The sequence below is a fragment of the Bos grunniens genome, chromosome 8 (assembly GCF_055505025.1).
Source record: "Bos grunniens cultivar Pamir isolate PY7600 chromosome 8, Bosgru_T2T1.0, whole genome shotgun sequence".
Taxonomy (NCBI): Eukaryota; Metazoa; Chordata; class Mammalia; order Artiodactyla; family Bovidae; genus Bos; species Bos grunniens.
In genome coordinates, this window is record NC_141172.1 from 93,440,477 (window position 1) to 93,458,998 (window position 18,522).

The 18,522-nt window shown below is 39.2% G+C and overlaps 1 long non-coding RNA gene across 1 annotated transcript in view; it reads right to left on the reverse strand.

The window, feature by feature from the left end:
* Positions 1-4,944: 4,944 nt before the first annotated feature.
* Positions 4,945-18,522, reverse strand: part of LOC147367693 (uncharacterized) — a 191,989-nt gene continuing 178,411 nt past the window's right edge. Inside the window, exon 3 of the long non-coding RNA XR_015169289.1 lies at positions 4,945-5,059. This is a non-coding gene — a long non-coding RNA (uncharacterized LOC147367693). The remainder of the gene's footprint in view (positions 5,060-18,522) is intronic.

Below are 18,522 nucleotides of genomic sequence, written 5' to 3' on the forward strand. Positions count from 1 at the left end.
ATGCTAACCCTGAGATGACTCAGACACTGGAATTATCAAATAATATAAAGCAGAGATTGTAACCATGCCTCATGAAGTAATGGAAAATGTTCTTGAATGGGAAGATAGACGTTCTCAAGAAAGAAGTAGGAATTATAAAGAAGGAAATAAATGACAATTTTAGAACTGAAAAATACAATAATGGAATTAACAAAAAGCACATGTAGCTCACTTGCAAAATGGATATGACAGAGGAAAAAAATCAATTAACCTGAAGACAGAACAATTGAAAATTTCCAATCTGAAACTTTTTTCCAAATTGGATAATTAACATATATGTCATTGAAGTGCCAGAAAAATAGAAGGGAAAAATCAATGTAGAAAATATATTTTAAAAAACAATGGCTTAAATTTATTTTTAGGACAACAATGAAGAAACAGACATAGAGAATAGACCTATGGACATAGAGAGAGGATAGGAGGGAGAAGGGGAGATGTCTGGATAAAGAAACATAGAAATGTACAATACCATATGTAAAACAGATAGCCAATGGGAATTTGCTGTATGACTCAGGAAACCCAAACATGGGTGCTGTGACAGGCTGAAGGGTGGGAAGTGGAGGCAGATGGGAGGGAGGGCCAGGAGGGAGGGGACATGTGTGTACCTATGGCTGAATCTCGTTGATGTATGACAGAAAACTACAAAATTATGTAAAGCAATTTTCCTTCAATTAAAAAAATTTAGACAGAGAAACAATGGCTTACATTTTCCAAAATTTGGTTAGAGATATAATTAAACAGATAAAAAAATGTAGTGACATCTAACTAGAATAAATGCAAAGAAAATTACATCTCAATACATCATAATCAAACTACTAAAAAATGAGGAAAAAAATCTTAAAATCAGCCAGAGGAAAGCAACATATTATGTAAGGGGAAAGCCAACTCAAATGACCTTAGATTTCTCACCAGAAACCATGAGGGGTGTAAAACTGTGGGGAAATATCTTGGAATTTCAAAGAGAAAGTTATCTGCCCAGAATTTTTTTCCAGTAAAATAGCCTTTAGAAATAAAGGAGAAATGAGGTCATGTCCCCTGGTGGCTCAGCTGGTAAAGAATCTGCCTGCAATGTGGGAGACCTGGGTTCAATCCCTGGGTTGGGAAGATCCCCTGGAGAAGGGAAGGGCAACCATTCCAGTATGCCGGCCTGGAGAATTCCATGGACCTCCACAGTTGTCACAATGAGTCAGACAGGACTGAGCAACTTTCACTTTCACTTTGGGCTTCCCCAGTGGCTCAGTGGTAAAGAATCTACCTGCAGTGCAGGAGCCACAGGAAACACAGGTTTCATCCCCTGGTCTGGAAGGTCCCCTGGAGGAGGGCATGGTAATCCACTCCAGTATCTTTGCCTGGAGGAGCCCATGGACAGAGGAGCCTGGTGAGCTACACAGCTGAACTGACTTAGAACACAAGATGAAATAAAGAGAATTTGCTTCCAGAAGACCTTTTCTAAAACAAAAAAGTTGTGTAGGCAGAAGAATGGTATCAGAAGGAAATTTGGAACTTCAGAAAGAGACACAGAACAGTAAATAGATAAGATATACAAAATAAACATATCTTCTTTAGTTCTTTAAAATATATATGACTATGGAAAGCAAAGCCTATAAAATTGTCTGATGGGGTTTTCAATTGATTTTCCTGATTAAATGTACGTATCTTCTCTAGAGCACCCCACTCCACCCCAACTTGTCAACTTACAAGCCTTTCTTAACCCTGGCCAAAGTACAAAATCTGCATATTGATAAATGAAATAGGAGCATGTTTTGTGTGGTACTGTACACTTGGTAGGTGGAATGAAAATGAGCTTTAATTGCATTTAAAACCTCAGTATGTTTTGAATCTCTTCCCCCAAGAATTGTAGAACTTATCAGTATTTCTGTTAGTAGAACTAATCAATATTAAGAAGCTAGATACCTTTTCATTGTTCCTTCTTACCTAGTCTTTCTTCTTTATTACTTTCTTCTTCATGTCCTATTCCCTCCCCCTACACTTCCTGTCATGTATAATGCATATGACAACTACAAAATAAAGGAGTAGGGCAAAGAGACCTACGTAGCCATAATGATTCTACATTTCACTTGAAGAGATTAAAATATTAACTTTAAGTAGAGCTGAAAAATTTGGTGTATATATTGTAATCCCTGCAGTAGTCACTAACAAAATTTAAATAAAGGCATACAATAAAAATTCACATAGATAAAATACTCAAACATATTCAAATAATCCACAATAAATCAGGCAAGAAACAAAAAAATGAAAAACAGGAAGATGAAGAGAACAATAAAATTATGAGCTAAAATTGAAATGTATCAATAATTACATTTAATAAAATTGGTATAAGCACACCAAAAGATGAAGATTTTCAGATTAACAAAGAAGACCGAACTATATGTTAGGGTCATTGTATCCTAGGGGAAGGCAAATAGTCAAAAATTTTATGGAATAATGGGTAAAGAGTGTGAATTAAATTGGTACCTAGAAGTCTAAAGTGTCAACATGATCTATTAACATGGGGGCATATGGAACCCAGGTAATAAATGAAAAAAAAGGAGAACTGACTCAAAGGATTCACTGGGTACATGGATCCACCTAGTGGTCATTTTCCTTGTCCCAAATGTAGTCAGAATAGACATCCTTGGTAATGTTACAACACCTACAAAGGATGCTTGGCATGTAGGGTAAAAAGGTGTTTTGGTGTGAATTCTAAGTAGGAAGTTTCTAATACTGTAAAACTCCCTTCCAACACAGCAAATCAAAAGTACTACCACATGCCTGGGACTGTTGGAAATTCATGCCACTCAACAATCACAGAATGCAGGGTCAATGATTCCAGTCAGTTCTACACCTTCTTCAGTAGCCTGGCCCCTTGTGATAACCAGATGGATGCTAGAAAATGGCATTAGACTATGGCAAACTCAACCAAGGAATAGCCCTAATTACAGCCACCATGCCATGTGTGACATCTTACCTTGAGTGTATTAAAACAGCCCCAGGTACACAGAATACAGCCATTGATTCATCAAATGTATTCTTTCCCATAACTATCAGATTAGGGGATCAGAAATAGTTTGAATTCAGACAACTGTAAGGCAACAGTATATATTTAGAGTTTAGTCTAACTTCTTGGAAAACACCACGTTGAATCACTATCTGTATCAATGAGTACATGCTAGTGAGAATGAGAAGTGGCGAAGATGTCAGAGGCCTTGTTAAGACCCCTGTGCTCCAGAGGATGAGAGATAAACCCTAAGGACTCAGGCATAGGTCACATTGGTAAAACTGTAGTGGTCACGGGCATTCTAGGGCATTCCATGCCAAGTAAAAGATAAATTATTGCCTCTCGCACATCCCAGTACAAAGAAAGAGATAGAATGACATGTAGGCTTCTTCAGATTCTAAAGGAATCAACAACTGGGAACACTGTATTGATGTGTACATCAAGTGACATGGAGGCTCTGAGTGAGACCCAAATAGGAAAAGTTCTGTAGGGAGACCAGGCTACGATGGAAATAGCCTTGCTACTTGAAACAAACCAGGCATACCCTGTGGCCTTACCAGCTGTGGGAAAATATGGCATTTGGAGTGTATGACAACCACCAATGGGACATTCACAACACAGAATCACAGAGCAAGGTCATACCATCTGCAGAGGCTTTAATAGCTTCTGAAAAACCATTCCCCCATGTGCCTTTGCAGAAATGAACCATCTAACCACGGGGTACCAAGTGCCCACACAGCCTCAGTGGTGCATTATCTGCTCAGTTCTCTCAGATTCCCTAAGTTGTAAAGTCAGGTGGGGCCTGCAACCATCCTTTTTAAGATAAAAATGCTCTCTCAAGATTCAAGTCGGTTGTTACACAGGTAGCAGAGAGTTGTCGGCCACCACCATTACCTGGGGCCTCCCCCTCTGGCGCTTGCCTGCCGCATCTCAGGAAACCATGCAAAGTGGTTTCCCCACAACACCCTCCCCTGACCCAAATGCCAGAGTCACACTGAGACAGCAGCTGTCCTGGGAGCCCCCACAGAAAGAGAAGCACAAGGCTTCCTCCCAGTGTAGGTCAAGGGCAGGCACATCCGCGACCTGGTCACGGCAAACACCAGCACTGGCTGGGGAGTCCATCACCTTCTAGGCAAGCCCCAGCATACCGGTCAATTGCATTACAGGCTTAGCTCTAGCAGGTCAAATGCAGGAGCAGTCCAACAGCTCAGCACAGGGTTACAGTATCCTCAGGGCAATTTTTCCTCCCAGCAGCTGCAAGGTGTCAGGAATTCTCCCAGGAGGCTGCCTGCTGCCAGAGCCTTCTCCAGAACAGCCTCAGAGCCCCGATCTTTCTTTTGACTCAGCCCTGATGCCCACACCCTGTGATGGGGTGCTGGCTTCTTCGCCCATGCCCCTCTGTCGGGAAATGTTCTCCTCTTTTGAGTAGCCAAAGTGGCACCTGAGGACCAGACCCAGGGCCCGGTTGGGGCGTGGGGTGTGGAGCTTCCCAGGAAGACAAACTGGAGCCTTCACACGCGCTCTGTGGCTCAGGGTGGGTGCAAGGAATGAGCAGGGGCCCCGTTGGATGGGCAGGGAAAGGACAGGCTGGGCTGTGCTAGGTGCCTGGGAAGCTCTGAGAACTGCAGAATCAAGCTTTAACTGCTGCCTCCGCCAGCTCACTCTTCCCAGAGGAAGCCGCGTCTTGCAGGATCTCAGGAGATATAATGGGGGCTGGGGGTAGGCATAGGAGTCCTGAATGAGAAACACCTGCGTGCTCTTGGTCCCAACAGCCCCTTTTCCCTGACTCCTTAAAGAGTCTGGTTCACAGGATCTGATGGAAGAGACGCATAGTGCAAAGGGGTCTGTGCTTGTGCCGAAGAATATGGATTTTTACTCACCATTGTTGATTGAATTGATATTGTTACTGACCTGGCATCTAGAATGAAGAGCGCTGGTCCTCTGGTGGGGAGACAATGAGGGTCAGCTGTGCCTCTGAGACCGGCTGCAGTATCTGAAGTTTGTTCCACTAACTTTCCTCCTCTGTAAAATTCATTTAAGAAGACAAGTCTGCTAGAATCCATGGAAGTTGTTCACAAATTTTTTATCAATAAATAGATTCAATTTGCACAGAGTGGACCTGGTGGACACTATAATGTGTCCCCCAGACCTCTCTTCAGTGCAGGACTTATGGCCCCAATTGTTGGGAGTGCTGCTGGCTGAAAGCCTTCAGCCATTAGCTCTTTCAGCAGCCTTGACCTCAGCTGCACAAGTGACCTTGTGCAAGGTTACTTCTCTGCCTTGGATCCACAACCAATGAATGACTGATAAATCTGTATGAAGAACTAACCATCTCGGCCCAACTCAGGACAACTCTGAAAGGATATTCGAATTTCAGAGCAACTTTCAGAGTAGGCTGAGGCTGTCACTGGTCGTAACTCTTTGCTTAACTTTTCTCTTCCCTCAATCGTATTTCCTATTTCTCCTGTCTACAGAGATTGTCTTCACCCTGGATAAGCATTCAGCAAACTAAATTCAGTCTTATAGTCACGTTCTGGAGAAACCCAACCCGTGACAAGACTTCACACTCAGTGTGGATTTTTCTCTTTTGCATTTGTTAATTTCTATCATATTCTTTTAAAATTATTCTTGGGTAATTTCATGTCTGTGTCTTTTTAAGCTCTAGAACAGAGAAATTTAGCACTGAAGGAAACATTACTGGCCAGCCATCTACCTAGATTTTTTTCTTTTATACAATAATTTTTCCCTATAGTGTTTTCAACCCCAACTTATGTTTGGGTATTTCCAATGGTATGCAGAGTGGACAGTCATGCATAGCTCTAATATTTACAAAGTCTCCTATGATGAGTAGAAACTGGCTTCCTTGTGTCTTCTATTTGCCTTTGTTTTGTATATTAATCTACTTCCATATGACAGTTTTAATAAATGAAAGCACCTAGGATGTCCTCTGCTGAATTTTCTTGAGGCTAAATAAAACCATTTTCCTCAACCATTCCCCATATGTTTCAAGATCCTTTACCATCATATTCCACCTCTCTTATAAACTTGGTAAATTACCCATCCCTTAGCATACAGAACTCAATTTTTAAAAACTGTTCAGTCATTCCCCTTATGAAAAGCATCTTGTCCACTGTGGGTATTAAAATGCAAATGAACAATGAAGATTGACTGGAGAGATGATACATGAAGTTATTTAATCCTTTTCAAGTACTAATATATTTTAAAAGTATCCAAACCTTTTGATTTAATCTCTTCTTCCTCAAATATAATGGCTTGCTCATAAATGTTATGGTGAGAATTTTAATCCCTTTGTGGGACTAATATAGTTTATTTATGGTATCACTACTCTGTGAAATGATTTGACAAATCAGAGGTGATTCAATTTTTCATTCTTTTAGTTAAATTGGGTGACTGATTTTTATTCTGATTGTCATCACTAATGACAGTGTGGGATTCAGCATTCTGTGTGTTGTGTCAAGGACAGCAAAAGGGTGAACTAACTGCCAATCTGAGTGACATTTTATGCAAATGACATGATCCAGTATATCCCTTGTACATGGCTCATTGAAAATTGTAACTGTGCATTAAAAATTGTATACAAGCCATATTTTACATTGGCAGCATGTGTTTTGTGGAGCAGGTAACACACAACAAGAAACAAACATTCTTAAATTGCTAAGGAATTTAGGCTGCTGGCTATTTTAACACACCCATTGTTTTTTTGTTTTTTTTTTTTTTAGAATGAAAGGGTCCACTTCAATGAGAAATTATAATTATTGAATTCTGTTTTTAACTCTGAGTTCCATAGAGGGCTGCAGTCCACGTTATTCGATAACTTAAATGGCAATTTGCTTTGGAAACTATGATGATATGAGGCTTATGTCATTAGGAAGAAAAGCTCATTAAATTAATTCCCGGTTCATAATTTACTTTAGGAAATTATTACTGTTGAAAAGATTAGTTAGGAGAAAGATTGATGAGTTAAGTTTTCTCATGAAACACTGAGGTTGTAAAAAAAAAAAAGGTAACTGATTTATCATTTTTATATTGTGTGTACTTCCTATCTTAATGAGAAAGTTGACATTTGGTTCACTCAGTTTTTATTATTTTATAGTTCCCTAAGAGAATAAGCTTTCTTAGTGTTTCCGTCTTTGCCGGGGAGATGTAGGGCATAGTGAATATCAGCATAGTCTTTAGAGTCAGACAGAAGTTTAAATCCCAGCTCTGTTGCCTATTAGCTATGTGACCTAGGTCCAGTTGTATTTTCACCTTTATCAGCCAAATTTTCTTCATCTGAAAAATGAAAATGGCAGCAATAATCATGTAATAATGCTGTGATCATTAAATAAGGTGGTACACTATGCACTCCAAGTGTTCTCAAATGGTAGCTACTGTCTTTATATTTCAGATGCAGCAAGGTTCAGGAGCTTTGGTGCAATTAATATTCTCTTCATATAAGAGAAAAATGACTCTAACACAGATGTTCATTACAACTTAGAGAATAGTGAAAGGGGAAAAAATGAAGTATTCTGACTCCAAAGGCCATTTTTCCCACTTCTAACCTAAAACACAACAGAGTATCTTTCTTAAAGAAGATTTTTTAAACTCTTTAGTGAAAAATGCAGTATATTTTTCTATGGGACATCAGGGAGAAAAGCTGTTGGTAGATTACACTGTAAATCATAGACATGAAGTAATCTCAAATGAGAAGGAAAGAAAAAGATGTGCTAATTTCTTGCTGTGTGCCAAACCCTGTGATATTTGTTTAAAAATCGCCGTTAGCACTATCATACTTCTCATCATTAACCTAATTGTAATTACAGCTGCCATTTATTAAGGACCTATTACATAGAAAGTATTTTATATATACTTTTTAATTAAATCCCCACAAAGACCTTATAAGGTATGCATTACTTTGTCTAATTTATTGATAAGAAAAGCAAGGCCTAGACACAACTGAGCGACTTCACTTTCACTTTTCACTTTCATGCATTGGAGAACTAAACAGCAACCCACTCCAGTGGTCTTGCCTGGAGAATCCCAGGGACAGGGGAGCCTGGTGGGCTGCCGTCTATGGGGTCACACAGAGTGGGGCACGACTGAAGCAACTTAGCAGCAGCAGCAGCAGAAAGTTGAAGGAACTTGCCCCAAATCATATTGCTGGTGAATGTCAGTGCTAGAATTGGAACCCACTTAAAGCTATGGTTTTTCCAGTAGTCATGCATGGATGTGAGAGTTGGACCATAAAGAAAGCAGAGCACAGAAGAATTTATGCTTTTGAACTGTGGTGTTGGAGAAGACTCTTGAGAGTCCCTTGGACTGCAAGCAGATCAAATCAGTCAATCCTAAAGGAAATCAGTCCTGAATATTCATTGGAAGGACTGATGCTGAAGCTGAAGCTCCAATACTTTGGCCACCTGATGCGAAGAACCGACTCATTGGAAAAGACCCTGATGCTGGGAAAGATTGAAGGCAGGAGGAGAAGGGGACAACAGAGAGTGAGACAGTTGGATGGCATCACCAGTTCAATGGACATGGGTTTGAGCCAGCTCCAGGAGTTAGTGATGGACAGGGAGGCTTGGCATGCTGCAGTCCATGGGGTTGCAAATGTTTGGATATGACTGAGCAACTGAACTGAACTATCCAACAAGGACCAAGATTAAAGCCACAATTATTCTGTTTCAGTTTGCTTTCCTTTGGTTTGCATCAACACATAACATTTTGCATTGGCTCCTAAAGATATAACCATGTATATAACATTTCAGAAACCACAGGGAGGGACTGGGCAAGCCCCTATCTAACTTCCAACAGTTGTCAAGACCACCTCCATCATTTACAGCCTCCTTGAACTTTATTCATTGTCTGTGGTACCTCACTTACCAACCACATAAATGTGTTACACAAGCCTGCACTTAATACCTTTGTTCCTATAGCCCAGGGTTCCAAGTTGTCTTAATTATTGCTACAACCTCAGCTACTTCCAGGGAACCACCACTCTTGTTGAACATTCTGGCATTCTTAAAATGTTTTGTTAGCTAGCAAGGGCTTTTGACTAGACAGCACTTTCAGAAGCAATGTCTTATGATATTGGTGCCTGTTCCTCAAGTGGTAGTTCTACAACTGTCTTGGGTATTTTTCTCTTAAAATAAATTCTAGGCAAGATTTTCCAGAAATAAGACATTTCAAGCTGTTACATGTTTCATACAGGGGTTTCTTTAATGGAAACTCTCTGGAACTCACAGAATCAGATCCAACCTATAACTCAAAAGTCTAATAGGTCATTTCCTCCTTACCAAGGTGCCTTTTAAGTGAATTATAGAAATTTTGGTATGAAGTAAATATTGAAAGTAAAATATTGGCTTAAAAATGAAAGGTAACATTTTATAAATTTTAGGTACCAGTTAAATTTGGCCCCCAAAGAAATATTGGCATGAACTCTCAGTATGTATCTATTATATTAAATCTAAAATACTGCTATTCAAAATCAGAAATAATCAGAGGTACTAAGAGATACACAGGGATCTCAGAGAGGAAATTTTGTTGAAAGAAAACAGTAGATCATAGGAATAATACCTCTTCAAGATGCAGATAATTGATCTAAAATACCTTAACCAGTTTCTTATCTGAGGCTCTGAGATCTCAGTTTTGAAAGATATTTTGTTGTGGATGATAAGAAGAAAACATTCCAGAAGCTTGAGTGAGTTAAAGGGAAAAAGCACTGACTGAGGCGATCAAGGTAAATGATGCATATATGATGCCCAGGGCAAGAATAGAGGGACCCAAGTTTTACCTAACAGATTAGCCAGTGAACTGGAAGGTTAGTTGAGGCATGTAGTGAGTCAAACCCAATTAGTTCCAAATTCATGACTATGACATGGAGGAACAGAAAGATCTGCTTGCCAATGGCTTCATTGGAAGCAGTTCAAGCTGAAGTGCATCAGGGCATTCTCAGAGTCTCTCTCTAAACCTCTATTACATTCTTACAGCTAAGCTGTGACTGGAATACTTACAGATACTTGGGGAGGAATGCTGTTTCATGGGCAAAGAGGAACTATGGAGGTTCAAGCTTGATTCATAATTTGAATGAAAAAAAGGTGAAAAGATAAGATCATGCAATTCTGTAACTTCAGGATATCTTCACATAAATAGCTATCCTGCTTTGTGTAGTTAAGGTCATTGTAACCCAGAAAGCTTTATTCCATATCACAGGTTCACAGCTTGGATTGAAACCTGTCTTTTCATTCCTAAGGCTGTACTCTTTATCACTACATGACCTTACCGGTCAAGAAAATGCCAGAAGAAATAGAAAAAAGACATTGTAAAGGAAAATGACAAACAGCTCACTGGACAAGCAGAAAACAATATCCTTTTGTTAGTTACTATTTTTGCTAGCATATTCTTACTTTAATAAATATTTACCGTGAGCCAGACCTTTCTTATTTAATCCTCACAATATACCTGAGAAGTAGGGATTATTCCATTTTGAATAGACTGTAATGTACTTAATGTATTTAAAATGATGTAGTAATGACACTGTGGCCCCAAGAGGCCAGACAGCTTTGCTCAATAAGTTAAGGTAATTGCTAAGCCCCGATGTCTTTTGATAACAAGTCCAGTGTACTTGCCCTGAAGATTCAAAACTTAGGTTTTGTGGGTAAGCTATGACCTGGCTCCGTTATACTGTTACCCCAGGAAGTATTGTAGGGAACATCATTTGAAATATCAATTCAGAGATTTTTATAAATTGAGGTAAGGATTTCAGACATTTGCACCCTGTCATCAACCAGTCACTGGGTGTCAGCTATTCCCTTTGGCCAGGGAATATTCCCAGGAACATTAACACATGGAAACAACATTTCTGCATTTGCACTCTTTGAGAAGGCTCTTGAGAGTCCCTTGGACTGCAAGGAGATCCAACCAGTCCATTCTGAAGGAGATCAGCCCTGGGATTTCTTTGGAAGGAATGATGCTAAAGCTGAAACTCCAGTACTTTGGCCACCTCATGCGAAGAGTTGACTCATTGGAAAAGACTCTGATGCTGGGAGAGACTGGGGGCAGGAGGAGAAGGGGACGACAGAGGATGAGATGGCTGGATGGCATCACTGACTCAATGGACGTGAGTCTCAGTGAACTCCGGGAGTTGGTGTTGGACAGGGAGGCCTGGCGTGCTGCGATTCATGGGGTCGCAAAGAGTCGGACACGACTGAGCGACTGATCTGATCTGATCTGATCTGATCTGAGGGATTTTCGGGAATTCAAACTAAATCAGGGGGCTGATGATTTATAACTGTACAATACAGCAAATATGGATTATTAACCTGAATGGCTAAAGAAGGATTTTAGTGGATAGTTCAAGTGGAAAGTGACTTTTTCAAAGATCTGCTTGTTACAGCAGTTTGGATTAATGGCCCTTCTTCTACTTTAGAAGAATACTTCTTAAATAAATGTTGGCTTGACAACACCCTTCTTCTGATTCTGGAGGGAAAACTTTTACATAAAAAGTGAAGTTATTTGAATCAGTCACTCAGTCCTGTTGATTGCCTGTTGACAAGGCCTACCCTCAGGTTAGAAACGAGAATTCTTATGTCTGATTAGTTATAGAAACATTCAAATATATTTTAAAAAACCTATTAAGAAGAAAATAAAAGATGTAATATTATGTTGAAATAAAAGCTGTTAATATTTTCTTCTAAAAATGTCATAATTTTATATAAACATTTTAAAGCAAACTTTGTACATATCCATATCCACTATTATTTCCTTAGGACAAATAACTAGAAGTAAAATTTGGAGGACATAGTTTATGCAGAAGTTTAACACTTCATATTTATCACAATACTGCTCTCCAGAATGCTGTGTCAACCAAATATACTATCAGCTCTTTCCATCAATGTATTAATGATGTAGGCTTCTCCATTTCTTCTGGGAAAAGCCTGGTAGCCCCTTTGTGGAAGAAGTAAATTGACTCTTAGGAGTAATGGAAACAAAAGGGCCTGAACTGGGGAGTATAAGGACTTTATTTGGGATCAGTGACAATTATCTGTGATACTGTACTTCAGCAGAAACTGAGACTGGAGATTTGGGAGGACAAAATGAGGATCGTTTGGTGAGCCACTCAACCTTACCTGGAGGACTGTGTGTGTGCATGTATGCACATAAATGTTGTCTACTCAAAACATGGAGGGTCTACTGACTTGAACAGAGATGCTCCTTTTCCTTTCCTAAGTTTAGAGCAAGAGATTATTGCAATATGTTATAATGTCCTGATAGAATGATTTTATAATTACTTATTGAACACCACGTGAAAAGATTGCTGTTCCAGATGTTAGATCCACCGGTATGAAAAAGAAACTCATATTCTTCTCTCCACTTTGTTATTAAACTGTTGTATGAGGAGTTGAATGCCATACATAGATGCCACTGCTTTGAATAGGGTAAGAGGATTGGGTGTGAATTTCTGGAAATGAACAGTATAGCTTGGATAAAAAGGCATAGAAAGAGTTCGAATGATTTTGGCTTTGAGCCGAGAGACTACAGATTGTATTAGATGGGCAGGGATGTTCCATTACTTAGGACAAGAAATTGGGGCACATCAGCTGAAGCAGGAGTATCTAGAAGTAAAGTAGGAGTGGTCTTCTCTATGAACTTTGCCAGTGGGGATGCAGAGAGTTTTGTGTTATATAGCTTATTTATAAGAAGAGTTTCTGTCCTCAAAGAAGCTTTGAAAGACAGAGGTACAATAAATGCTGAAGAGGGTGTGGAGAAAAAGAAACCCTCTTACACTGTTGGTGGGAATGCAATCTAGTACAGCCACGATGGAGAACAGTGTGGAGATTCCTTAAAAAACTGGAAATAGAACTGCCATATGACACAGCAATCCCACTGCTGGGCATACACACCGAGGAAACCAGAATTGAAACAGACATGTGTACCCCAGTGTTCATTGCAGCACTGTTTATAATAGCCCAGACATGGAAGCAACCTAGATGTCCATCAGCAGACAAATAGATAAGAAAGCTGTGGTACATATACACAATGGAATATTACTCAGCTATTAAACGCATTTGAATCAGTTCTAATGAGGTGGATGAAACTGGAGCCTATTATACAGAGTGAAGTAAGTCAGAAAGAAGAACACCAATACAGCATATTAACACATATATATGGAATTTAGAAAGATGGTATCAATACCCTGTATGCGAGACAGCAAAAGAGACACAGATATAAAGAACAGACTTTTGGACTCTTTGGGAGAAGGCAAGGGTGGGATGATTTGTGAGAACAGCATTGGAATATGTATATTACCATATGTGAAATAGATCACCAGTCCAAGTTCAATGCATGAAACAGGGCACGCAAAGCTGGTGCATTGGGACTACCCTGAGAGAGGGGATGGGGAGGGAGGTGAGTTCAGGATGGGGACACATGTACACCCATGGCTGATTCATGTCAATGTATGGCAAAAATCACTACAATGTTGTAAAGTAATTAGCCTCCAATTAAAATAAATAAATTTTAAAAAAAGAAAGAAAGACAGAGGTGGTAAAGGGCATAATAAGTGGTAAGTATGATACCATGTCTGTCTTTAAAGTTTATGACTGTAGATGAGGAGGAGAGGGTGGATAGATAGCACCAAGAACCACCTGAATCAAAAGGCTAAAATGTTTGAATTTTATGTATTTAAAAATATATTTCTCTGATTATAAAAATAATGTAGATAACTATTAATATTTTGAAAAAAACCAAGTATAAAGAAGATAATAAAAATGACCCCTAATATTACAAGCCTTTTGATTAAAATGCTTATATACACATATATTGTTAGTACATAACAATTATGCCTTTATATTCTAATTTGGAAATATGTAACTGGAGAGATAACAACTCAGATAATTACTGTCTTGATTTCACCAAAAGTCTAGAGAATAAAGTTATTAATATCTTATTGACAGTCTCTGTGCCCTGTGATTCTCACAGAATTATTGGAGGTGTTATTCTCATTCTGAACTAAGAATTTTTTAATGTAAAATTCTTTGTTGTGGATTTGTTAACATGCAGTTGAGCACTGTCTAAAAAGAAGGTTTTTAAAAGGAACTTATTAAAGATGCATGCATAAAGTGTGCTTTACTGCAACATCTGCCTTCTTTTGTTTAGAATCATTTGCTAATTGGAAATTCAAGGTTAACATCTCTGGAGATAGAAAGGTAATTGATCTCATGTTAGACTAGGCTTGGCACAGTTGAGAGGTTTCTCTGACCGACTCTCATAAAGACTCCTTTAATCATTCCAGAGCTAATGCTGCTATTCTCTATTTTCCTGATATATAGTACACACATAAATAATGGTAGTAAGAAGTTGATCTATTCAATATATATCCAGAATTTACAGCACTGTTATAAGTTGGTCTTCATTTTTTTTTGGAGACTAAACTTTGCAAGAGATGGTGTTTTCCTTTTGGTGGGAACCCAAGGAAGTTCAAGTCAAGTGTTTATCGCACCAGCAGCCCAAGCTACAAAGTTTTACCATCTGTAGCTTGCACCATCTATCTGGAACATGCAGTTCCCTTGGTCATTATAGCAAGAGACGAGCACCTGGAAAAATGTGCGTGCTATTTTCACTGTTCCAGCCACCAGGGGACACACTTCTGTTCACCTTTTTGTTCCTTAATTGACCAGGCCTAACTGTAAGGTCCTCACCAGTAGCAAGGGAGTCAGGAAGTATAGAGCTTTGAATGCCAATACCTGGTGAGCATACTGTCTCAGTGTATTTTCAACTTTTGAGAGGTATTTTTAGAATGAGGTGGGGCAAAAATAATATAAGTAAATTGTCATTTTTGTGGTCAAAAAATGGTTAAATATCAGCAGTTTTATATAGTTCAATCTAAAAAATAAGTAAATGTGTAGAGTCATAAGCACTTTACTGAGTTAACACTGTTGGAGAAGGCAATGGCACCCTACTCCAGTACTCTTGCCTGGAAAATCCCATGGACGGAGGAGCCTGGTGGGCTGCAGTCCATGGGGTCACAAAGAGTCGGACACGACAGCAACTTCACTTTCACTTTTCACTTTCATGCATTGGAGGAGGAAATGGCAACCCACTCCAGTGTTCTTGCCTGGAGAATCCCAGGGATGGGGAAACCTGGTGGGCTGCCATCTATGGGGTCGCACAGAGTCGGACACGACTGAAGCGACTTAGCAGCAGCAGTATACCCTCAAAAAGAGTGTCTATTAGTAGGTGAGAGCCTGCAAATAACCATGATTCTATCAGGGAAGAGCTGCAGTCGAGGTACATGCAAAGTGCAACAGCATTGGCGAAGGGTGACTAGTTATGTGACCACTTGTTAAGGGAGGTGTCAGCCGTTAATTGTTGATGGTCATCATGAGAAGCAGGTAATTTCTAAACAGAAGGAATGACAAACAGGGAGACACAGAAATAGAGGGGGGAAAAGCCTTGTTTAGAAAAGTCCAGTAACATAGGAAAAGTAAAAGACAGGCCTGCTTGGAATAAAATCATAAATGAAGATGGCATGAGGCTGAGAGTCTGACGTTGTATGTCACACTAAGGAAATTTACTTTTTGCTTATGGCAATTGAAGCTACTGAAGGCCTGATATGATAGAATCAGAACTGTCTTTAGGGGATAAGGAAGGAATTAGATTGTACGAAATACTGGATGTTTTATAGTGGAGACTTTTTAGTTACTTTTGTGTTCCTTATCAAATGTACACATCCTTTAAACTTTATGCAATAAAATCTCCCAACCCTAAGGTAATCAATTATCATAAAAACTCGAGGCAAGAAAGGAGATTGATGGGTACAGTGTAAACCAGGTAGGTGTCTGGCTAATACTGAAGAGGAAAATGGCTGGTGAAAATATCTTCCATGGTCCTAGATTATAACCTGAACCTGGTATACTGGCATCTTCTAAGATTCTAGCTATATTAAAAAAGAAATGCTGTTTTGGAATATTAAGAGCTAGAAAGGACCTTAGAGGTTTCAGTCTAGATTTGTTTTCCATGTGAGAATTTTCTTTATATTTAACAAATTTGATCATGGCCATTGAGTCTTATGTTTGAGTAAGAGCCTTGAGAAACTAATTCATTCTCAAGACAGATCATTTCATTAAATAAAAGGAAAAGCATTTTGCTGTTGTTTGCCATTTCAAAGAGCAATGCTTGAAAAATGGGAAGAAAAAACAAAAAGAGAATCCGGCCAGCAATCCCAAACGGAACATTTTCAATTTCTTAAAATATCTATAATGATACATGACATACCATAATGGAAAAAATGTTATTTAAAACTATAAAATAATAATAACCACTCTGACCTTTTAATCTCTGTGTATTTAGGAGACAGTTTACATTGGCAAGAAAATAAATCTCCACATGCACTTCTTCTATGAAAAAGTTTAATAGGAAAAGTGAGAATGAAAGTGATATTTCAGTCTTCACCAGCTCAGAGTAGTGACACTACTGACCCTGTATGAGGGCTTGAGAGGCAGAGTCAGGAAGGGCCAACTGCCCCACATAATAAAGTGGGAAAGTCTTCATCCTTCACTGAAGTCTGCTGTACCAAAAGCCAGTGTGATAGGCGATTTAGAGCCTTTCAGGAAAGTTCCTTCAACCTTGTAAAAATGTGGGAATCCTTCTCAGTGTCTGCAATAGTTTTGTTGTCATTTGTGATACGACTTACGTGTCAACTAAGATAACCTAACACTTGAGACTGAAATTAAAATGTCTCAAAATTAAAACTGCCTGTCACAGGATCACTTGATTATTGTCCAATGTCTGGAGCTTCAAAGTGGTATAGGGGAGCTGGGTATCTGTCCTTCAGAAGAACCCCTCACGTTATGGTCTGTAAAGATGTCTACTGTAATGGGAACGGATACAGTTTTCCCATCATGCATTCTCATATCACTCCCAAGGAGGTGAAGATTTGTTCTTATTAATGAGGGGTGGATAAAGGGGAAGAACAAAAAATCTTACTCTTTTAATTATGAAACACAGATATATGTACATTACATAAAAGACACACAGTACATCTGTGGTATTAAAATTTCATCAGAAAGCAATAAGGGGAAAAATATCTAAAATGACTTCTAAAGGCTCCTGATGGTTTTTCATGTACATAGACTATGACATGTATGGTGTCTCTTGATGTGCAATATGGTGGCTCAGGGTGGGAAGGGAAGAGATCTATGACTACCTTGAGTCATGTTAGTTTCTGAGCATCTGCTTCCTTGAATTGAATAACTTTATAAATCATCCTCTGTGGCATGCATTTTTGTCCCCGTTTCTTCCAGTGTCACTCTAAATTTGAATGACATTCCCTTTCTAATCCCTTTAAAAGAGGTAGGAAAAACCTTTATAATTCTTCTAGCTGCTCCTTGGTTCATAAAGATAAAGTCTATGGCATTTTGAAAACTGGATAAAAATAAAAAGATGTTGTATTCTTCATGTAGCCCTTCCTATTCTCCTTTTTAGAAGTGAGTTCTGCAGTATAGGGCAGGGAGCTCAGCTTGGGGTTCTGTGGTGACCTAGAGGGGTGAGATGGAAGAGAGTGGGAGGGAGGTTTAAGAGGGAGGGGATATATGTATACATATAGCTGATTCCCTGGTAGCTTAGCTGGTTAAGAAACTGCCTGCAGTCCAGGAGACTCCGGTTCGATTCCTGAGTCAGGAAGATCTTCTGGAGAAGGGATAGGCTACCCGCTCCAGTATTTCTGGGCTTCCCTGGTGGCTCAGCTGGTAAAGAATCTACCTGCAATGTGGGAGACCTGGGTTCGATTCCTGAGTTGGAAAGATCCCCTGGAGAAAGGAACGGCTACCCACTCCAGTATTCTGGCCTACAGTCCACGGAGTCCCAAAGAGTTGGACATGACTGAGCAACTTTCACTTTCACAGCTGATTCACTTTGTTGTATAGTAGAAACCAACACAAAATTGAACATCTATACCCAAAGAGAAATAAAAGAAGTGAGTTCTCTCATCCCTTTACACTCTAGAAATTATTTTTGCACCTCAAAAATTATATTCTTTAGATAAATTACTGCATATCTTTTCTTACTCTTCCTGCTATAGCCCAAAATTTCTAGTGTCAGAAACCACATTTTTTTCCATCATCATAGCCTCTTCCATGCCTTGTGTGATGTTTAACTAACACATCAATCAACTCCATATAAATCTGGGTGCAGGGAGGGTGGGTGGAATGGGGAGTAAAAGAAGCTTTTAATAATGGATTCTAAGACTAGTCAAAATTGAGATGAATAATAACTCATAAAAAAGGCTATATTAAAATGAAGCCATTCTATTAGGGAAGGTATAGTGTATATTTGTGATCAAAATGATTCAGGTCAACTTTAGCTATCAACTATAAGAGAGAAGATAACATGTAAAATGAGAAAAGTGAAGTATCAATTTGGTCTACCTGTATAATATCTACCCCATTTCAGTCCTTTGTCTATGTTGCTTCCCCCAAAGTCTGAAAGCT